This window comes from Aethalodelphis obliquidens, unplaced genomic scaffold (genome assembly GCF_003676395.1).
Source record: "Aethalodelphis obliquidens isolate GAN/ISIS:26980383/991018 unplaced genomic scaffold, ASM367639v1 scaffold12, whole genome shotgun sequence".
NCBI classification, from domain to species: Eukaryota; Metazoa; Chordata; class Mammalia; order Artiodactyla; family Delphinidae; genus Aethalodelphis; species Aethalodelphis obliquidens.
In genome coordinates, this window is record NW_020837956.1 from 24,540,792 (window position 1) to 24,564,206 (window position 23,415).

General features: G+C 50.4%; 1 protein-coding gene across 3 annotated transcripts in view; it reads left to right on the plus strand.

Moving 5' to 3' along the window:
- The window catches only part of ADCY3 (adenylate cyclase 3), an 82,326-nt gene that overhangs the window by 10,749 nt on the left and 48,162 nt on the right, over positions 1-23,415 (plus strand). The gene's annotated exons all lie outside the window — the stretch shown is intronic.

Consider the following 23,415-nt stretch of genomic DNA (forward strand, 5'->3'; position numbering starts at 1 on the left):
AGCTGGCGCTAGAAAAATGCTTGTTGCTTTGGCTGTTGCTGTCATTAGTATTAGTGGCTCTGATGGAGAGGAATGTTTAAAAAGCTGGGGCCAACCCCAAGGGAGGGAAGAGCAGCTCCATGCTCTGGATGTCTGCAGGGCACCTGGATTGGGTCATCAGACACTCATCACCCCATTATTTATTTATCAGTTTTTTTGCTGGGCCACCATTTTTTCTTGTTGTTGTCTTAGAAATGAGACGCATGCTTTTCAGTTGAAGTTCCCAGAGGACAAAGAATTCTGTACTTTTGATGCAGGGTTGTTGGTTTGCATCACAGCCGTGGCTTAATATCTTTTTCCTTTATTCCTTCTTTTTGGAGGAATCAGTTAAGATTAGTAGCAGGAGACGTAGAGAATGGACTTGAGGACACGGGGAGGGGGAAGGGTAAGCTGGGACGAGGTGAGAGATTGGCATGGACACATATACACTGCCAAATGTAAAATAGATAGCTAGTGGGAAGCAGCCGCATAGCACAGGGAGATCAGCTCGGTGCTTTGTGACCACCTAGAGGGGTGGGACAGGGAGGGTGGAAGGGAGATGCAAAAGGGAGGGGATATGGGGATATATGTATACATATAGCTGATTCACTTTATTAATAAAGATGTTTAAAAAAAAATTTAGTGGCAGGTGGGGGAGACAGGGAAGGAAGTCTCTGGAATGATTTGGACTGGAGGAGTGTCAAACCTGCTCTTCCATTAGGTTGAATGCTTGAGCTGTGTGAAGCTTGTTTCCTTTATTGCGAATAAAGGGGACACAGGGCTGTGGGGTGTCCCCGTTGCTCCTGGGTGGCCTCATTTTGTTCGTTTTCACGCACACCTCATGACACTTATCGCTGGATTTAGCGGTAGAAAAGATCGTGGAGCTCACAGTTCAATTTACAGGGGTCATAAAGTGCCCAGGATCAGAGAGTGAAGATGCAGTGTGGCTGGTGTCAAGTCCAGGCCTTCTAGGTCCAAATGCAGTGCAAGTCCTCTAATCGGATGAGATTGAGACAGGTGGTTGGTCAGTTAATGCAAAAAGTTAAATTATTGTGATAGTGGTCACACAGCTGTGTGTCAGAACACATACACCAAAGAGAGTGAATTTTACTGTATGTGGAAAAAAAGGGAGTAAAAACAAAGCTAGATGGTGGTAAGCACCGGTGGTCATTGGATGACCTTGACACATTGTGTGTGTAAGAGCCATGATGCCTTAGACACTGTGGGGTGAGGGCGGGGTTTGGATGGGGCACAAAGAACATTCTGAGGTGAAGGAAGCGTTCCCTGTGGTGATTGTGGATGTAGTCACACAGCTGTGTGAATTTGTCAACACTCATCAAAATATACATTTTATTATCTACTATTATTATTATTAGGCCATGCCACGTGGCTTGGGGGATCTCAGTTCCCCAACCAGGGATTGAACCCCGGCCCCCTGCGGTGGAAGTGCAGAGTCCTAACCCCTGGACCGCCAGGGAATTCCCAAAATACACATTTTACACGGGTGCTCTTTATTGTATGCAAACTATAACTCAACAAAGTAGATTTTTAAAAGTCAGTAGAATCCAGCAATCACAAAAAATTGCACATAAATATATACATTTATATGCATTTAAAATAGCTTATTTCAGTTGAAAACATTTAGTTGCTCAGCTTTTGTGGAAAGGAAAAATCTTTCCTTCGCATCTGGGTGCTCTTGTTGGTGTTCCTTGAGGCCTTTTGTAGCTAAGATGTGTCCTCTGTAATTTCTAGTTTCCTTAAAGTGGAGGGAGGATTAAAAGTCACTTGGAAATAATCTAGGTACAGAATCCTAGATTTTTATGACTTTTTTGGGGGGGGCTAAATTTTTGCAGTTTTGCCCACGTCTAATTCAGCAGCAGTTTCTATTAGCTACTTACATTTATTCAGGAACTTCCAAAATGTTCACTTTACTTTTCTTAGAAATAACAACTGTCTTTCATACTCATATTTTATCTGTTTAGGTTCTTCAGTAAGTTATGTAAATGTAATACCAAAAAACAACTGACATAAGCAGGTTTGGGACTAAACACAACTGACTTTTGGGAGACACTCCAGAAGTCGGAGCAGATGTGCAGGAAAGTTTTGGAGAGGATCCTGCCAGCTGTGCGTGTAAGGTCAGCAGGTTTTACAGGGGGTGGATAAGCTTTGCTCCTGGCCCTCCTACTGGAGCCCCATCCTGCCCCCTCTTAACATCTGGTCCTGGTTCTAGTTTATCCAGAGGAAGTGCACACGTCTGCCTCTTGTTCTCTACCCAGCAGCCCTCCTAGTATTTGAGTTCAGCCATCTTGCTCTCTCTCTGTCTCCTCTTCAGCCTAACCCATTGAACTTTTTCAAGAAGTCCTCAGGTGACATTTCCGGACCTTACATCATGCTAGCACTTCTCTTTGGCTGCAAACTGAAACGTGGTGCTTGGGGTGCCTTCTCCCCCTTTTTTTTTTTCCCCGGTACGCGGACCTCACTGCTGTGGCCTCTCCCGTTGTGGAGCAAGGCTCCGGACGCGCAGGCTCAGCGGCCTTGGCTCACGGGCCCAGCCGCTCTGTGGCATGGGGGATCCTCCCGGACTGGGGCACGAACCCGCGTCCACTGCATCGGCAGGCAGACTCTCAACCACTGTGCCACCAGGGAAGTCCACCTTCTTCCGTTTTACACGCATTTCCCCCTGCCTGCTCTAAGAACCCTGCCCATCTTGCCTTGTCGCAGGACACAAATGCTAGAGGTAAAATTCTCCAGATGTAATTTGAGGTTTGGTGGGGAGGGTGGTCTCCACTCCTGGAAAATTTAGGCATCAGGTCTTAATAAAAGAATTAAAGTCCACGTGAAAATTGAAGTTAATGTAGAGGAGCCCACTGCTGCTTAGATGGCAGGACAGCTCTCCAGAGACTGACGGAATGTTTCCGGCCTGGCAGGGTGTGCTGTTTAAGGGATTGGGGCGGCTGAGGAACTGTTTGTTCCCAGGGACCGTTCCGCTGGAACTGCTGCTCGGGGCTGGAGGTATGTTTGCCTCCCTGGGCTGCCCTCTGACCACGGCCGTGTCCCTCTGCAGCCTGCACGCCCCCTATACCTCTCCCTTTCCCACTGCTTCTCTGTTGCTGTCGCCCTGCCAGAGCAATAAAGATCAGCACGATTATCAGGTTACCCAGAATCTGGCCCGTCCTCTTCTTTGTCTGCCCTCTTCTTTTCCTACAGGGATACTGTGTTTGTTGTTGATTACTTAGGATGTATAATTGCATGCGTGTGCCTGTTGATGGACATCTATTGTCCGTCTGTCTACAAATTTATCTTTTCACTCAGCCAAACACGTATGGTCTGGACACATGTTTACACAAGTTCCTGGGGATTCAGAGACAGTAACCTCGGGTCCTGCCTACAAGGGAGGCCCAGCTTGGTTTATTTACATTTTTTTAAAAAATAAATATTTATTTTTGGCTGCATTGGGTCTTCGCTGCTGCGCACGGGCTTTCTCTAGTTGCAGTGAGCCAGGGCTACTCTTTGTTGCAGTGCACAGGCTTCTCATTGTGGTGGCTTCTCTTGTTGCGGAACACGGGCTCTAGGTGCGTGGGCTTCTGTAGTTGTGGCATGCAGGCTCAGTAGTTGTGGCTTGCTGGCTCTAGAACGCAGGCTCAGTAGTTGCAGTGCACGGGCTTATTTGCTCCGCGGCATGTGGGATCTTCCTGGACCAGGGCTCGAACCCGTGTCCCTTGCATTGGCAGGATGATTCTTTTTTTTTTTTTTGAAGGCGGATTCTTAATTACTGTGCCACCAGGGAAGTCCTGGTTTATTTACTTTCTTAAAAAATAAATAAATAAACAATCGTCTGGATATGGACCTGGCGCAGAGCAGTCCCTCCATAAATAGTTGTTGAATGTTGATGCATGAATTTTTAGTAAGCTGAATCGCATGAAATGGCCAATATCCAACCACTTTCAACGTGCAAACAATGGCAATTTCATTTCATATGGTTCTATTTAATATAAAAGTAATAGATGTGCTCACTGTGGAAAGCCTGGGAAATACTAAGTAGTACGGGAAAATATTACCCATAATATTATCTTTCAAGGATACCTACTGTTAACATTGGGTCCCTTTTTACAGATAGATAGATGTGACGATTGATTTTTCTTCTATATCATGTGTTGTGCTTATTGTAAGAAATAATTCAACCGAGGCAGAAGTACGAAGCATAAAAGTAGAAGCCCCCCTTTCCTCTGCCGCCCCCCCACCATAGGCAGCCGTTGCGAAGTGTGTGGTGGGTATACTTCCAGAGAGCATGCTATGAATTTGCATTGTTATGTGATATATGTACATTTAGGATTGAGAGGTTGTGTACGTAAGTTTCGGCAGATCTGCGAAGCAAACCTGTCAGTGTTAATGTCCACACATTCCTCTCCGGTAGCTGGTGTCCCGCTCGAGGTGGTGACATGTCCCCATGAACTGCAGCCCTTCCCTCCTTCAGCCAGGGGCCCCCACATGGGGTCCACTCTGGTGGCCCCTCACATGCACCTGCAGCCGCTCCTGTAGCTGAGGAAGCGCCGTCGTATCCACGTACCTGCCGAGTGCTGACATCCTTTGCGTTTGTGACTTTGCCCGTTTTATCACCAACTCTTCAGTGAATAGGAGTGGAGCTCAAACTCTGCCCCTGTGGGCGCAGGTCTCAGGAAAACCATTTGATGTTGCTGAGCTTGGTTTCCTCCTCAGTAAGTGAGGAGAATAGAGGGTGGGAGCCCCGTGAGCACGAGCCAGCCGCCAGGCCGGGTGCTGGGCTCCAGCGGCTGGATCTGCCTCTTCCAGCTCTGAGATCTTGGTCACCTTGCTTAGTCCTCTCTGGGCCTTCGTTACTAAATCTCTCAACGAGCTAATAAAGCTCTTAGCATAGTGCTCTCTTCATGATCTTGCCGTGCTGGTGATACGCGCTCGCTCCTCCAGGGTTGTGGCCAAGGCTGTAATGAGAGGATGAGTGGAAGCACTTTGTAAACCACAAGCCCCATTCAGATGCAGGTGTTACTATGATGATATGCTTACCTGTCACTGTGTAAAACCCCAGACTGTATCCCTGTTGGGAGGTGCCAAACTGCATTGTGCTTGAGTGGTATTTACAGATCTGGAGGGCTTGGGGTTTGCACCTAAGAGGATCTTGTTCCTGCTGCTTTCTGCCCCTGCTGCCCGTACTGCTTATGCCAGGAGGGGTGGCCTCGGAGATATTACTGAGCATTTCCAGAGGGGATGCTGAGGCCTAGAGGGGAAGTGACTTGCCTGAGGCCCCACAGACAGACAGTCTCAGTGCCTCTGTCTGTAGCCTTGGTCTCCTGGCCCCTAGGCCAGTACTCTTCTGACCCCTCAAAGAGGGCACTCTGTGCTCCACTGTGCCCCACTGTGTGCTGGGGCAGGGACCCGTGACAGGAGCAGGAAGCAGGAAGGAGATGGAGAGTCTGTTCCTGAGTAGCCAGAGTGACTCTACTTCGGGAACTTATGTGGAGACGGGAGCGTCCAGGGCAGGTGGCTGGGAGGGGTAGGTGGGCATTGCAGGCAGGTGACATTGGGGTAATGGAGTGAAAGGAGTGAGTGAGGGGCCATTGGGGTGGTAGGAGGAAGTTGTTCAGGTAGGAGGCTGTTGAGCATGTGGTCGTGTGGGGAGAATGAGAGGTGGAGATGGAAGGAGCGCAGGTCACCTGGTGTGGGCGTGTTTGAAGGGATGGTGTGGAGTTCTGGGCCATTGAAAGACTTTCCAGTGTAAAACTGGGATGGCCTCAGGCTTCATGTCTTCTGCTGGTGAGCTGCTCTTGGTTGCGTGGTCCATTTTGCTTTTGTTCTTCTAATTTTGGGAATTCTGTTTGCTTTCTTGGGGCCTCCCACACCTTACCAGGCCAGGGTTCTCTCCCCAGAGACCTGGATCCAAGAGCTGAGTAGCTTCCTGGAACATGATTGCCTACTCCTGCCCCCCTGGTTTTATAAGAAGGACGTCGGAAGCTGGAATGTTTTTCCCAGCTCTTGAGAGCTACATTGAGAGACTGGTCTGAGAGTGAAGATCCTTGGAGGATATTTCCTCTGGCTCAGTATAATTGACTTAATCTGCTGTGTGTCTCATTTTTCCCTTTGGAAAAAGGAGAGATGCTGCCTGACTCACTCTTTCCTAAAATACCGTGTGCTCAACTTCTTCCTCAGCAAAGGCTCGCATAGGCGCATTTTGACATAACATCGCTCTTACTCCCATCACAGGGTCCAATAGCTTTCTTTCTTTTGGGTCTGAGGGTGGGACTCATCCCAAAATCACTTGACAGGATGTCCGCAAGCTCTCAAGGAGCCACTGTGACAGACAAGACCTGTGAGAGTACAGAGAAAAGGCATCATTCTGTCTTGCTTGGGAAAGTTCTCACGGAGGAGGCAGTACTGAGGTGTGCCATGAAGGGGAAATTAGATTTTGAGCCCTGGATTGGTAAGGGGCAGAGACAGTTGCTGGTGGGCAGTGGTGTGAAGATGCATACACACACACACACACATACACACACACACACACACACACACAGAACTTTTGACTGCAGAATTGGGTGTATGAGATAGTAAAAGAGAAGGCTGGAAGGCAGTTTGGGATCTCAAGTGGATGACCTAGAAAGCGATTTGAGATTGCTTTGACTGCATTCTCTAGGCAGTGCAAGCAGCAGAGTCCCAGAAGAAGAACAGAGAGAAGACAGAAAAAGCATTTTTCTAATAGTGAAAAAATTTCCAAATTTGATGAAAACTATAAATCCACAGTTCAAGAAGCTCAAAATAACTCAAATAAATATAAAGAGTAAAAATAAAGAGAATCCTACCAAGGCACATCATCATCAAGTTGCTTAATACTAGTAGTTAAGGAGGAACTCATAAAAACAACCGGAAAGAAAGAAAAAAAAGACACATTACATAGAGGAACAGAGATAAGAATGATTGTAGATGTCTAGCCAGAAATTATTCAGGGCAGAAGACAATAGAACTGAAAAATAGGTCAATCTATAATTCTATACCCAATGTCCTTCAAAAAATGAACGTGAAGTGAAGCCTTTTTTGTAGACAAATTAAAGTGGAGAGAATTCATCACCAGCTGACCTGCACCACAAAAAGTATTAATGAAAATTTTTCGAGCAGAAGAAAAATGATACTAAATAGAAATTTGGACTGCACAGAAGAATGAATAGGCCTCTAAATAGTAAATCTGTGGGAAAATGAAAGTTATTTTTTATCATTTTTAATCTCTTTTTAAAAGACTAAAGCAAAAATATAAATGATGTACTGTGGAGTTTATAACATAGAAGAATAATGTATGACAACAATAGAACAAAAGACAGGCAAGAAATGAAAATATACTCTTATACTATATGTAAAGTAATAATATTTGAAGTAGACTATATTAAGCTGAAGATGCATATGGGCACACCTCATTTTATTGTACTTTGCTTTATTGCGGTTCTCAGACATTGTGTGTTTTACAGACTGAAGGTTTGTGGCAACTCTACGTTAAGCAAGTCTGTTGGCACCATTTTCCTGGCAGCATTTGCTCACTTTCTGTCTCTGTGTCACATTTTGGTAACTTTTGCAATATACCAGGGCCCCTGATTTAGGGGACTTGCTAAGGAATGATAATTAGGAACTTGTCTGGCTCCAGAGCTGTTGTTCATTGCATGGTGTCACTCTGCCTCCCGGGTAGGGGCTGGAGGAGGACTTGTTGACGAATGGTTCAAGGTTTACTGGTGTCCCCACACAGCAGGCAGAGCACTGTGGGCTCGGAAAGTACTTGATAAGTATGGTCTGGGCAGTTGGCTCTCGCAGCTGCTGGCATTGCCACAAGGGGCTTCCCAATAGGGATTGGGCAGAGGGACAGGAGCGGGACTGAGCCCTTCAGCTGGGAGCAGGGTCCTGGGATGGAGCTGCATCAGCAGCCTTGCAGCCCGGCCGGCACGCAGTGGACTCGGGGAGAGCTGACGGGCAATGGGGGAGGGCCGTGGCAGCGGGAAAACAGTTGAGAGCCATAGGGAGGGACAATGTGAGTTCATATCAGGATGAACTTTATAGGACAGCGCCAAGGGACACAGAATCGTATTTAAATAGTAAAATGCAGCAATCAGGTTACAGGACTGGTGGCGTTGGAATCTCCTGGGTGGGGGAGGAGCGCTTTTCAGAAGGCAGATTCCTGGCCCTCCACCAAATATACTAAAGCAGAATGTCTGAGGGTAGAACCTTAGAACAGGTTTGGGAGCCGTTGGTACTTACCGCCTTCCCAGGTGTTGAGAAGACGTATTGAAGGAGATGAAGAGAGCTGGAGAATTGGGAACAAAGTTTTGTGGTGATTCTGGGAATTTATCATACACCTAATCATAATAACCAACACTTATTAAGACTTGCTGTGTGCCCAGCACAGTACCGTGCCAGGTGCGTTACATCATCGTCTTCACAGATTCTCAAACCCACCCTGAGGTAGGAATCATGTTATTCTCATTTCATAGAGGAGGGAGCAAGCTTAGAGCAGTGGTTACATCTCCCAAGGCCACAGCCAGTGGTGGTAGAGTTGGAATTCAAGCCCAGTTTCTAACTGCTGTGTTTTACTGGCCCTGAGTGTTTACCTTACTGAGAGATGGCGTGTATATGTGTGTGTGTGTGTGTGTGTGTGTGTGTGTGTGTGTGTGTGTGTGTTAATTGGGAAGGGTAGGGACAGATGGTTCTTGGGGGCCCATAGAGGAAGTATGCCACAGGAAGTGTGGTGCCGGCCGTGAGCTGGGAGAGACTCGGATGCCCTTGTGGGCAGACCACTGGTGATGCTGATATGGGCCTCAGTCCTCCACTCAGGTGGGGAGAAGATCTGGTCTCTTACGTGTCAAAAGTGTAAGGCCGGGCTTCCCTGGTGGTGCAGTGGTTGAGAGTCCCCCTGCTGATGCAGGGGACACGGGTTCGTGCCCCGGTCCGGGAAGATCCCACATGGCACGGGGTGGCTGGGCCCGTGAGCCATGGCCACTGAGCCTGTGCGTCCGGAGCCTGTGCTGCACAACGGGAGAGGCCACAACAGTGAGAGGCCCGCGCAACGCAAAAAAAAAAAAAAAAGTGTAAGGCCGATTAGTGGGGAAATTAGGCAAAAACCAAAGGGAAATATTTTTAAAGTCGGGAACTTCTCCGGAAGCCAGGGGATGGTTTTAGAGCTCTTTTGGAAACCTGGGTTATGTGTGTTCCCAGGGTGAGAAAATCCCTGCCAGCTGGGTGGCCGGTCTCTGAGGGAAAAGACGGGGGTAGCACTCACGGGTGGACAAAGCATTTGAGGAAAGAGGAAGAAAACCAGGTCCAAAGAACTTAGACCAAGTGAGCTGTGTACATTGTTTGTAAGGGACCTCGAGGGCGATGGCGAGAGGCCCCCTATGCCAGCAGCGATTACTCTGTGTGGAACCATCGCGACTGACTGCAGCCACCTTGCCCCTGCCTTTCCCCAGGGAAGGCTCATTAGTGAGAGGAGATGGTGATTCTGTGGGGATAACCCGAACCAGCTCCAGTTTACGAGAGGGGGCCTCCTTTGCACGTGTTGGCACTGAACGATGAGTGACAGACGATTGGCTGGGCAGCTCTGGGCGGGGGCGTCTCCCTTCACTCCTGGTGGTTCCAAATCCCCGCCCTTCGCCGAGCAGAGCGGGAGGGCGGTGTGTGTGTGTGTGTGTGGGGGGGGTGTGTGTGGGGGTGTGTGTGGGGGTGTGTGTGGGGGGGTGTGGGGGGGGGCGAGGCCCTCGGGTACTGCGCCCGGATCTTGTTTGAAGGCTGTCGGAAGGTTTATCTTCGCAGCTGGCCCTTTGAGAAGTCTGGCAGGAGGCGAGGTGTGTCCCGTAGAAACAGGTGCCCAGGGGAGGTTCTCAGCGGCTCTGGGGCGGGGCTCCCCACCACGGGGTGTTTACTGAGGGCCTCTGAGTGCAAGGAGGGAGTTTCCGTGAAGAGGAGTCTCTGTTTCTAAGGGTCCCCGGGGGCTTCCCTGGTGGCGCAGTGGTTAAGAATCCGCCTGCCAACGCAGGGGACACGGGTTCGAGCCCTGGTCCGGGAAGATCCCACATGCCGCGGAGCAACTAAGCCTGTGCGCCACAACTACTGAGCCTGCGCTCTAGAGCCCGCGAGCCACAGCTACTGAAGTCCGCCCGCCTAGAGCCCGTGATCCGCAACAAGAGAAGCCACCGCAATGAGAAGCCCGCGCACCACAACAAAGAGTAGCCCCCGCTCGCCGCAACTAGAAAAAGCCTGTGCACAGCAATGAAGACCCAACGCAGCCAAAATAAATAAATTAAAAAAAAAAAAAAGATGTTAAGGGTCCCCAGGTCTGCTGACGGTCAGGGTGTTCCAAGCGAGTGGATGGAACAGTAGAAACTTCAGATGGTGCCCCTTGTCTTTCTTGCCTCTACAGAGAGATTAGCTGCAGAAAGATGAGGCAAAAAGAAGAAAAGAGAAATTGTCCTAAATCTCCCTCCCTTACACGGTAACCACTGTTGATGTTTTGTTGTTTCTGCTCCTGCCCTGTGTCATGTCTACTCTGAAAATGAGAGCAGAGTGTGGCTGTGTATTTAAACTTTTTTTTTTCTCTTAATGACTTACCTTGCACTTATTTCCTCGTTAAGAAACTAGAGGAGAAACACGAGTAGAGTGTGATAGCTCAGGGGCGGGGCCATCCGGGAAGGCTTTGCGGAGCAGGCAGGGTTTAGCTAGATCTTGAGGGAAGGGCTGAAGGTGATGGGGGATACAGTCGGGGGCCAGTTCAGGTGGGGTGCTTCTCACATTGGAGGATGCAGGGGTGTGCTTGTCTACGACTATGGTGTCCTTGAGGCCTCAGGATAACTATGGCATCGGTGTTAATATCCTCTCTGCCCATCTTCCTCTGCCCTTCTCTCCTCACCTTTTTCCTTTTCTCCCTCTCTTCCTTCATCCTCTCCCTCCTTCCCCCACTATTCATTCCTTCACCCAGTAGTCACTGGGCACCTCCTATGTGCCAGGTGTTTGTCCAGTGCTGGCTACACAGTGGTGATTGGAACACATCTTGTCCCCACCCTAGCAGAGCGTGTAATATAACAGACAGACACATGTGTTTTACTGAAAGGCAAACATTTTAAGACGTTTAAAAATAGTAATACAGGGACTTCCTTGGCGGTCCAGTGGTTAGGACTCCGAGCTTCCACTGACGGGTGTGCGGGTTTGATCCCTGGTCGGGGAGCTGAGATCCCATGTGCCACACGGCGTGACCAAAAAAAAAAAAAAAAATAGTAATTACAAGCATGGATTTTTATGGAATAGAATGCAAAAGCCACGTGCCCCAGCAAGGGGAGAGGTGAAGCTTCCTCTCCACGTACTTCAGTGGAAAAGTTTGAGGGCCCTCGGAGTGTGGGCTGCAACATATGCTGAGGTCAGGAGTGCCTGCTGGGTGATAACGCTGGGGACATCACCTTGGCTAAAGCAGATGGTTTACATCAGGGGACTGTGGGTGATATTTAGAAAAGGTCACAGGGGCCAGAGTATGTAGGACCTCGAATGCCAGAATGAGGATTTTGAACTTTACTTTTCGGAAAATTGTCAGCTCTTGAGGTGTTTTGAGCAGGTGGTGGAACTTGCAAAAAGCTAAGTTTGGAAGATTAACCTGATACCAGGGGGTGGGTTAACAGGACCAGAGAGGGGCCAGGGAAATGAGTCTGTGCCCAGGCTTGTGGGAGGTGAGGGTTTGGGCCAGGTGATGGCAAGAGGAGGTCGATGAGGAAGACCCAGAAAGACCAGATGGAATGAATGACCCACTGGAGGTGCAGAAAGGAGCACCAGTGACAGGGAGAACAGTCAGTCAACAAAGGGTTACTTCAGACATACGCAAGCCTGGGTGCTAATTATCTGAGGTGCACAGTCGGGTGAGTTCTGGTCCCCAACCCTTGGCAGGCAGAAATGGGACCTTCAGCTCGGGGATGGTTGGGGAGACTGTGACAGACTTGGGTGTTCCCACTGACCATGGGCTACACATATATAGTCACCTGGGAGGTTTTTAACGGTGCCATGTCTGGGCCTCAGGTTTCACTGTTTTGGGATGCTGCCCGGGCATGGCCCCCAGGGGATTCTCAGGTGGTGCAGGGCTGGGAGCCCCTGAGGGAGGGGGAGGGGAGCCCACTCAGGTGGAGCTAATTCAAGACACTTGAGGCTGAAGAGATTTAGGAGTGGTGATAGTTTGCCAGGGCTTGAGGCTCAGATTGTGGAATTTGAAAGTTTTTGTTTGTCATGTGACCAAGACAGTGCATGGAGAGGACCGGGCTGTGGAGTGTCTGATGCGAGTGTGTACTAACTCTACCAAGAGCAGGGAGATGGGGGGCAGTGGGAGACAGGGTTGGGACAGTCAGAAGGAAACTTGGAAAATGACTTAAGATCTGAATTGAAAACCAGGGAACTGAATTAACTGTAGGACACATGAAACAGGGTGAACAGATGGAAAACATCTCAGTGGATGTGGCTTTGAACGTATGGAAGAGATGCTGGTCAGATAGGGAAAGACGGTAAGGAAGTGCAGTAACTCTGGGTGAGGGTGCACTAAGGATCAGAAGATTGTTAGAAAAGGAAAGAGAGAAAACAGATGGAAGAAAAAGAGGCAGTAGGCATAGGGAGATAACGTAAAGTGATCGCATATGTTTATAGTTTGGTTTAAAGAACCAGGAAGGTTGGAGGATCTTGGCTTTGTTTTGCTATTTACTACACCACCTAGAATGATGCATAAAAGAGAATCACCTGGGGGAGTGTGACATTTAGATTCCTGAGTCTTAATCATTTTTCCTTTGGATGCCAACACACCTGGATCAGAAACTAGAGAAATAGCAACTAAGGAATAAGCACTGAAGGGTCAAGTCAGAACCAGTGACTAAGAAACCACATCCCAGATGTCTCCAGGCCGGCTCTGAGAGGCTACAGGGATGAGGGGTGCTGAGTAATCCCTCAGAAGCACTCAGGGAGAGAAGAGAGGCAGTTGAATCCCCAAGGAGAAAGCTGTGGCGCTGGTTTCTGCAGCTGAGAGTCTGCAAAAAGTTTTACTCTCAAGATATGAGTCATCTTGAATTGAGAGGTACAAGGTCCTCGGAATCCCGAGTTTGCTCTGTTCCCTATTTGCAGGGGCTTCAGTGTGCTTGTGAAATTGGGGATCCCTTTCTCATTTTGCTAAGTTTGTGTGATGAGCATACTGCTGGGATTCTAGAACTCTTCTTCTGTCTCCAGATTACATGTTCCTCTGGGCTGGTACCTTTGTTCTCAAGTTCACTCAAAGACAATTCCGGAAAGTCAGGATCTCTGCACTAAATGCAAGTAGGATTACTTAGAGGTGAGAAGACCAGAGCAGGCAGTGTGGAACCCTTTCGTTGTTCTGGTAACTCGCATAAGCGTATAGTTTATTACTGCTCACCTCTCCTTTATTTAACAGGGGTCCTCAGTGAGAAATTGGTTTAAATTGCTTTTACCATCCAGCATCCATGTATTAATATGTATATAAAAGCTCCGTGTTGTCAATATTTGTGAAAACCCACAATTGAATGTGTCCAGCCCGTTTTACTTCCTCGTGGGGCCTACTGTATAGCACAGGGAACTATATTCAATATCCTATGATAAACTATAATGGAAAAGAATATAAAAAAGAGTGTATATATGTATAACTGAATAACTTTGCTGTACAGTAGAAAATAACACCTTTGCCGACCTGTCCTCCTCTACCTCAGAATCAATCTATGCTTCCTCCCTTTCCTGTAGCTTCTTTTTTTTATACTGGTTGGTTGGTTGATTATTTGGCCGGGCCGGGTCTTAGCTGCCTGCCGCACGTGGGATCTTCATTGCAGCGTGCAGGATCTTTAGTTGTGGCGTGTGGGTTCTTAGTTGCAGCATGCGGGATCTAGTTCCCTGACCAGGGGTCAAACCTGGGCCCCCTGCATTGGGAGCACGGAGGCGTAACCGCTGGACCACCAGGGAAGTCCCTCCTGTAGCTTCTTTACCCCTAGTAGATTTGAGCTCTTGAGGTTCTTTTTTACTTTCCAGGACCCAACATGGGGTCCACCACTCAGCGAGAACTCAGGAGTTAAAAAAAAAAAATCTGAAGCCAAATGTGATTAAACATTTTAAAAATAGATTCCTTTAAGTAGAAGGGGAGTTATTTGGCCTGCAGAAAAAGACCGAGGTGACTAATAGGGTCACATGTGTAAGAAAAGACACAAAGGGCTGTGACCTGATGTTTTCTGTTTCTGCCAAGAAGCCACAAGAGGAAATAGGGAGCTTTTGATTCGTTTTGTGGTTCTTAATCATCTGGGCTAACAGACCTTTTGGAGAATCTGGTGAAAGCAGTGGACTTTGCTCCCCAGAAAAGGGTGAAACACTTTGCCCCTAATTTTAGGGGTCCACTGACTCCCCCTAACCTGGTCCACAGACTTCAAGCGAATAATTCCTTGGTCAGTATCAAATGCCAACTGTGAGATGTTCATTCCTGCAGCTGCCCCTCCAGGGAGACAGACCAGGTGGTCTTCTCTGGTCTTAGTCGTCTCTACCCCTGTGATTTGGGCCTGCCTTCCATCGTGGGTGCATTTATCGAGCTACTGTGTCCTTATGTCCAACAAGTATCAGTAGTGTTTTCCTCTTAGCCCATGAGGTCTGTGATTGATATAAAAATAAATCTTCTTGTGCCGTCTTTGTCCTCAGAGTTCCTTAATCCAAAAGCTTGAGAAAGTTTCAAGTGAAGACTCAGGAATCAAAAAGGAAGAAGGCATTGCCTGGGCCAGGGTTTCTCGACCTCAGATCTATTGACATTTGGGGCCGGACAACTCCTCATTGTGGGGACTGCCCTGTGCACTGGAGGGTGTTCAGCAGCATCCTCCCCCTTAGTCGTGACAATCAAAAATGTCCCCAGACACACTGCCAAATGTTCCTCAGGGGGCCCAGATCACCCCCCACCCCAGTTAAGAACTGCTGCTCAGCCTTTCTGTAGCTGGATTTTAGCTCTCATTAAAGGGGACACCTCAGTGGAGAATGGACTGTTCTTTCAGCTTCTTTCTACTATAGTCATGCGTGCAGCTGACTTTTGCTCTGTGCCAGTAGCTGTGCCAGGCCCTGCGGCTGCAAATGTAAGAGACACACCCTGACCTCAGGTGCTCCTTGCCTCCTTGCCGGGGCGATATATGCAGATGCATCAGGAGGTGGGTGAGTGTCTCATGGGAAAGAGGGCCTTTGCACCGGTATATTCTCCATCCAGAAGGCTCTTTCTCCTGATTTTTCCTGTGACTGGGACTTTTTTGTTATTCATATTCTAGTTTAAGTGACACTGCTTCAGGGAGACCAGTCCTAACCACCTAACCATAGTCAGCTGTTTTCACCTAATGCTTTGTAACAAACAACTCAGAGCTCAGTGGCTCACAACCACATATTTCTCGCTCACGCGTGTGTGGGTTGGCTGGGGTGTGGCTGATCTAGGCTGGGCTCAGCTGGGTTTGGCTACAAGCTGCAGCTTGAGTTTAGTTCTGCTCCACGAGCCTCTCATGCTGCTGGACCTTTGAACTTCTGGTGCATGTTGTTCTCATGGTGACAGCAAAAGCACAAAGGGGAAAGCAAGTGTATTTCAAAAATCTGCTTGTGTCATACGCACTGACATCCATTTGGCCAAAGCCAATCGCACAGTCCGAGTCAGCAGGAGGGAGGAGCACATCGCTCTCTCTGAGGCTATGGCAAAGCTGAACAGTACTTTACAGGGGAGTGAAGAAATGGGGCAGCAGTCTCCCTCACTCCGTCTGAAGCAGCCGCCCAGTCACTTTGTCATTTTTATTGTCTGCTGAATTTTGGTACTCTGCTTGTTGAATCACTTATTTCTTATTTGTCTGTTGTTACCAGATCATCAGCTCCATGATAGCGGCGACTTTTTCTGCCTCATTCACTGCTAAATACCAAGTACCAACCTGGCACAGGGTGGGCATTCAGTAAATCTGTGAATGAATAGATGGATGGACAGATGGTTGGTTGGATGGTTCCGTTTGGGGAATCAGGGAGGGGTGTCGGAGATAATCTTGAAATAGTAACAACAACTAACAGTTCCTGAGGGATGACTAAGGGCCAGGTGTGTGGTGTGTGCTTGTGCTTGACCTGGTTAAATCGAGGCACCCTTACAATGTGTAGCCCTCCATGGCCAGGGCGGGGGTGTGTGGGCAGCAGGGGCAGGATGTTCTGGTTAGAGCTGTAGAGCCCTGAAATAGCACATCTTGTTAGAGGATTGGAGAGGTGCCCAGTGTGGCTGGAGTGAAGGGAGCCTGGTGGGCAGATATAAGACATAAGAGTGACACTGGAGCCCAATGGTCAGGCCTTCCCTGTTCCACGTCTCTGGGGGAGCCATCGTGTCTGAGTCTGGAGTGGTGCCCCTAGGGGTGTGCAGTACACAACCTGGGAAGCTGTCTGGCCACCCAGCAGGTCATGAGGGACCTTGTGTCACATGTCGAGATGGGTGGATGCCTATCTGGAAGTCATCTTTGTTTTGGAAGAGGGTGAACATTGCATATCTCTTAGCAGAGGCATGTCCCAGCTATTAAACAAGTAGGAAGCTTCTGGAAGTCCTTTTGAGGCACGTGGTGGAAACCTGACAAATGTCTGGCTTGGAAGGGCATGTCACAGTGCCCCAAGGCTTGAACCTTGCATTGTGTCAAGCAGGGTTGTATTTACTGGAGACCCCAGTCGCCTCTTGGCAGAGAGATGCTGGAGCTTGCTCTGGGGCAGCACGGGAGCGTCACCCCACTGTCTACGGACCCCCCCAACCCACAGAGATGCTCCAGGTCTTCACTGGGTTCTGTGCTCCCTGGGGACCTCCAGCACCTAGGACTTCGCCCAGCCTCTGCCGACCCTCATCACAACCCAGCTAAGGAGACAGGAACATAGGGACGGGGGCCCTGGACTCGTGTTTGGGTGGTGTGCTTGCTGGCCAAGAAAGCAGCGGCGGATCTGCCCCCAGGCCACATGTGCCTGGTCAGGCTGGCTTCTGACATTCAGTCCTCTGGGCTGGGACAGAGCTTTTTTAATGTCTTGAAATTTAAATTCTGTGTTTGTAGGGGGAAGAAAAGAGGAAGGAGATCTGGGTTCCAGTTTCAGCATTGCTGGGAGACTGTGGGCTCATAACCTAATTTCTCTGGGCTTCAAGTCTCTTCTACAAAATGAGGATAAGAAAACTTTGCTGTTGTGACAAATAAGATAATGAATGTGAAGTCTCTTGTAAAACTTCATTAAAGTATTATTATTAGGTCCCAATTTTCTTTCTCCTTTCTGGAAGAAAAGGAAAAAAAAAAGTCATTTAGAAGATATTTTACGCCAAGCCCTCTGTTAGGTGTTGCCTAGAATCTCTTTTAATCTTAGTGGAACAGCCGTCAGGGTTACGGTGAGGATGAGGAAGCCAAGTCTCAGAGAGGTTAAGTGACCTGCTCCAGGTCACACAGCCTGCTGGTGGTGTGGGAGGTCTCTGTGATGGCGTGGCCCAACCTCTTTGCCATGTGTTCACCCACTACTGGGCCCCTCCAAGTGTCTGCAGGGAGCATGGCTCCACAGGTGGGGACCCCACGGGCACTGTGTGGCTGCCACGGCAGGCTCCGGCCAGTCTTCCTTAGGCTGGGGAGGCTAGTTGCCTTCAGAGGTGCCTTCTCCCCGCTCCTTCCTGCCCTGCAGCTCCTTGGAGAGTTTTTTTTGAAAATATCTAGGTTAGCTATAATGAACAGGGGCCTCCCCCCAGCAGCAGAGCATCACAAGGTCTCCGAGGGCAGCTGACATGGACACTGACACCCCAGAGCTGCTGTCTCTCCCTCGGTCTCTTCTCCCCTGTTTGGGAATGTTCTGGAATCTGCAGGCCGGAATGAGTTTATAGGGAGAGGTCAGCCTAGGCATTTGAGCCACCAGCCTGCCTCTGATGGGCTGACTTCCATTTTAAAGCCCCACTAAGAGCAGTCCCTGTCCCTGTGGGCTGTTAGAAACTGTGTGGGACATTGTGACTCATCAGATTCCAAGAGGAAGGATCTTGTAAAGGAATTTTCTCACGGTTGCATTTCTGAGCTGGGGTGTATTGTAAACACATTATCCAGCTGCCATGGGTTAGATGAAGCTGAATGTTTACCCACTTGGGAGAAGCATTCATTTTATTCATTATTTTTAAAACCTTGTGTTTAAAAGAAAAAAAGAACAATTTGTTTGAAATAAGACTGCTGCCCAGTCTAAAGGAGCCCACTGGGACGCGAAGAGCTAACCTCGACGGCACCCCAGAGCAGAGCTTCTCAGTCTTGGAGATGTGGCGGGCATCGCCCGTCTAGTGTGGACGGCCGTCGCTGGCCCCGGACCACGGGGAAGAGCCAGGAGTGAGGGTCTGCGCATCGGGGCTCCTGCTCACTTTCAGAACTGGAAAGTGGAGCTGAAACTCTCCAAATACGTTGTTTGGATGACTAGAGAGGGCAGAAGCCTTCAGACCACGCTTGTTCACTGACCGTGGTATCAGAGCCCCGTCGTCATGTTTCCAAGACCCCATCTCTCTCTGACGCATGTGTGAAGCCATCTAACCTCTTCCTGAATGAATGAGACCCCGCCACTCATCCCCACCCTTCTCTCACCGCTTTGTATGCTCTGCCTTATACTCTGGATATCTCCTGGACTGTCCCCCACCTGCTGTCCTGGGGGTCTGCTCCGCCCTGGGGGAGTGACTGAGCCCCATTCCTCTCTGCTCTTAGGGTGGGGTGCAGCAGATGGGTAGAAGGCGGGTCCCGGGGAGGTGGTGGGGGCCAGAGGTGGACTTTATGCTGGCTTCTTGTCTGCTGGCCAGAGGCTGAAGGGGTCAGGTGAGGGGTGAGTCTGTGACGTGGTTCCGTTACCTGGTCCGTCCAGCCCAGCAGCTCTGGGTTCCTGAGCACCGGGTGCTGGATGAGGCCTGGGCTGGGCTCTGGGGACATGGGTGAGGAGGACAGCAGGGCCTGCCTTAGCAGGTGCCCCGGGTGTTAGAGAGGGGGCAGACGTGTGTGAGGAGGATGGAGAAGTGGGGAAGGGAGATGGGAGGCTGAGCAGGAAGAGGGGCTGCCAGGTGGGTCGGCTGTGGCTGGAGCGTTGAGGGTTGCAGGGTATTCACGCAGCAGTGGGTGCTGGGAAGGCAGTCCTGGAGGGAGAAGAGACGAGTTCTGACAAGGAAGCCCTTCGCCCCTCCCACCGGGGTGGGAGCACCAGAAGATTCATCCCAGGCCTGCAGAGGTCAAGGCTCAGCTGGGAGGAGCCCGTTTGTCATAGTCACGTGAGAGACACATTTCAGATTCTCTCTAGGGTTCAACCTTTCCTGGTGGCCAAAGGTTTTCCTGGGTCTGCAGCTCTTAAACTGTAGCGAGAGGCCGTACTAACGGATGTGTTAGAGAGGTGACAGCTGCCCCGCTTACCCATCCTCGTGGCCTGACCTGGACCTGCTCCGGCAGCGCTGGGACTCCCGGGCTCCGCGGTGGCGTCCTGGTCACCGTCGATTCCTCAGCGCTGGTGCTGTTCGGGGCTCACTGCCGAAGGAGCACAACTCATTTTTTCCAAGTGTGTTAGGAGGAGCACATCCCTTTTGCTAAGTGAGACACACTTAGAGGCATAATTTAGGGATTTCTGAGCCTAGAGCTAATGACCACCCATGTGTATGGAAGTTGTGGAAATCTGTAGATGTTTCAGATTAAAAATGCAAGCAGCTCACAATAAGTGCTTTAGGGCTGGTATTTTGGTGGAAATTTTAATTTCAGTTTTAGAAAATATCTAATAGCCTTTCTGGGGAAACGTGGGGTTATAAATATGTAAGTTAGCTGAGGGGTGCTTGTAGGGTGGGGCTTTGCACCAGAGAATAATGAGATGAGTGCAGGAAGAAACCTTATCCTCTAGTTTTGAGCCCTTGCTTAATCTCAATTCCTTCTCCTGTAAAATTGGAATAATGTCACCTGCCTTGTGAAGATTAAACGAGACGAGGTGGGTGAAGTGTGTGACCGTGTCTAGAACGTAAGGTTGTGATGTGAGAGGATGTTACGGGTGAGGAAACAGGCCAGGATCAGGGGCTCCCGGCCCTGGCTGCACGCGGGGACTGCTGTCCACACCCTCCCCTGCCCCGCCAGTCACCTGTGCACCTCTGGGCCCCCATCACCCCAGGGGACCGTGTTGCAGTGCAGCTCCTGCTCCGTCCCCAACCCTCCTCCCCAGAGCGAACCCCTGCTTCCTCGGCTGGAGGTCTCCTTGCCTTAGTGGATTTGTGCCCTGGACTTGGAGGCTGAGCCTCTCACCCCGCCGTGCCTGGCACCGGGGGGTTGCCACACTCCTTCTGGGCCTCGTAGCCCTGGAGACAGGTCGGGTGGACCAGAGCAGCAGCGCCCTGAGGGCCCTTTCTTCAGCTGAGGCAAGTTTAGAGAATTGGGGGAGCTCCAGGAGACCCAAGGCCTGGGACTGTCGGGAGAATTGTCTGGAAACAGCTGTGCTCACTGGAAGGCGGGAGGGAGTTCCCTGGCATGGATGGCACCTGCAGGACCCACCTGACTCTGCAGCGCATGGTCCAGATGTGGCCATTTCCCTCCGCATCCCTGCAGCCGAGAGTGCAGGTCAGGAAGGGGATGAGGCCTCTGGGTCCGGGGATGCCCAGGGCCCGGGAGGCAGCGTGGCGCTCTGGCCGACTTGGAACTGACCTGCTCTCCTTCCCCTGGCCTCTCGGGACCAGGTTCATCTCCAATCGCAACCTTTGCCCTCAGAAGTGAGGTCTGATGAGGACCAGTGTCAGGACCGAGGGGTCTTCCAGATGAGTCAGTCCCTCCCTCGCTCATAGATGATGAAGTGAGCTCAGGGAGGTTATGTGACCTGGCAGCCACCCGGCTAGCGAGGGGCAGTACCGGAGTCCAGCGCTCCTCTTAAATTTACTTTCTAGATCATCTGTACCTACAAGTGAGTGCAAAAGTAGATTTTATTTTAAAATGTGCACTTCAATGAAAGGAATGCTGTCCTGCCTAGACATTCCCCAGGCGTGAACCCAACCTGAATCCTTTTGTTTTTAAATTAATTAATTTATTTTTATTTATTATTTTTGGCTGCGTTGGGTCTTCGTTGCTGCGCGGGGACTTTCTCTAGTTGCGGTGAGCGGGGGCTACTCTTGGTTGCGGTGCGCGGGCTTCTCACTGCGGTGGCTTCTCTTGTGGAGCACGGGCTCTAGGTGCGTGGGCTCAGTAGTTCTGGCTCGCGGGCTCTAGAGCGCAGGCTCAGTAGTTGTGGCGCACGGGCTTATTTGCTCCGTGGCATGTGGGATCTTCCCGGACCAGGGCTCAAACCCGTGTCCCCCGCATTGGCAGGTGGATTCTTAACCACTGTGCCACCAGGGGAGTCCCTGACTCCTCTTATTTTTTGTATTATAATCTTTGGTTTGAAACTTTTCCACTAGAGTTGCTCTCTGACAGCCTGTCTGCAGGTTTGGTTTTCTTAGGTGGATGCCCTGTGGGGAACGACAGCAGCTCAGCACTGTACATTTTACAGATCCCGCCTCATGCATCCTCGTGAGGTGGTCAGGAAGACCCCTGAGTGAGGAGCTCTGTCCCCAGCAGTGTGACAGCCCAGGCTGGTTGTGGCCAGGGCAGAGACAGGCCTGTGGCCCCAGGTCAGCCTGCCTTGTCTGGAGCCCCTGGTTCAGTTGCTGACACTGGCAGGTGTGGGGTCCAGACGTGTGGCTCCTCCCTCGCCCTCCAGGACCCCAAGCCCCGTCAGCCCGGAGACCCTTGGCCCGGTGGCTGCTGTGTCTGGACCCCGCGTGGGCTTCGGTGGAGTGCCACTGCTTGGTGAGGATGCATGGGGTGCGGCCTGACCTTGACGAGCTTCCTGCACCATGAACTTGGAGTTGCGCAGGTTTCTAAGGACCCCACAGGAGGTGGAGGTTCCTGGACCTCAGGCTAGACTGGCTTTGAGACCCAGCAATCTGTGTGATTTGCTTTGACTCACTGAACGTGAATGATAAATTGGCAGCTTTTCCGATCATCAGATGTTTAGGAAGTGGCCTGAGAGCATACTCAGTATTACTGACCACTCCGAAGGGAATGGGTGGTCACGGTCCAGAAGAAGGTGCAGGAGCCGTCCTACAGGACTTTGAAATGCCCTGCTTGCCCCGCAGGCGGTGTAGGCGATCAGGCTGCCCAGGCCCAAGAACACAGCTGGTTGTTAGTTGCTAGAACCAGCCATCTAAGAAGCTCGTGAAATCTTCACCCAGTGATTTGATGACCAGCACCAAGACACACCTCACCTACTTTATTGAGTGCCTCCTGGGCTTAGACTGGTGCCCAAGTACAGACTCTTCAGGAAGCTTCTGCGGGGGGTGGTAGGTCCTCCTGGTTAGTTTCGACCAAAAGCCACAGTGAAACATAAAAACAGTCAGAGGGATACAGCATAACCAAGAGTACCCAGGAAATTAATGTTAGAATTAACTTGCCTTATTGTCTATTAAACTGTCCTGTTTCAACATCTAAAATTGACTTCCCTGCATTTTTCACCTACCCCAGAATTTATTATGTTCCGCTGGGCCAATCTTTTCTTCCCCTAGGGTCAGAAACTAAGAACTTCTGTCTCCCTTCCTGCCTCTCAACTTCCAACTTCTGCTCCAGAAACCACACCCTTGGGAGGAGGGGTCTGTCCACCTCTGGCAGGACCTCAGGGAATCAAGGCAGGGAGCGTGGGGCAGCCTCAGGGGAGTGGGAGGCACCAGACCTGGAAACGGGCCTTGTTGGAGAAGCTTCATGGCCAGTGGTCTTGGAGAAGTGGGAGGAATTAGAACCTGGTCCAGCCCCAAATGGGGCCCAGTCAGGTCAAGGATCGGAGCCGGCAGCAGACAGCGCCAGGAAGTCAGGTGGGGTTTGAATGTCAGGTCCATAGCTGAGGTTACCTCTGGTGGCCTGTGGAGCGGGCTGGGGACCAAGGACACCTAGGCCAGCCCGCAGGGTGCCAGGGGTGGGGGAGCAGGTTCTCGATGCCCAAAGAAGCCCTTGGTGCCAATGCACTGAGCTCACCGGACAGACGTCAGATCCCACCTGCCTCTTCCCCTTCCTGGAGCTTCAGTTCTTCATGAGACCTGGATGTTGGTACTGGCCACCCTCTCACCCGCTGGCAGGTGGCGTTGGCTCAGAGGATGCATGTGAATCCCAGAAGCCTGTAGCCTGCGGCACACGTGTTAGGTGGCATCGTGACAACTAAATCAGCCCAGGACCTCTTCTGGTCTCCTGTGACCTTCCATATGATCTGTAGCTGTTAGGATTCTACACCCCTGGCCAGTAGATCTGGGCTTGGTTCACTTTCCTCCCCAGCTAATCAGCACAGTACCTAAATGCGCCTATGAAGTAAGGGTGCAGTAAGTGGTGGTTGAAC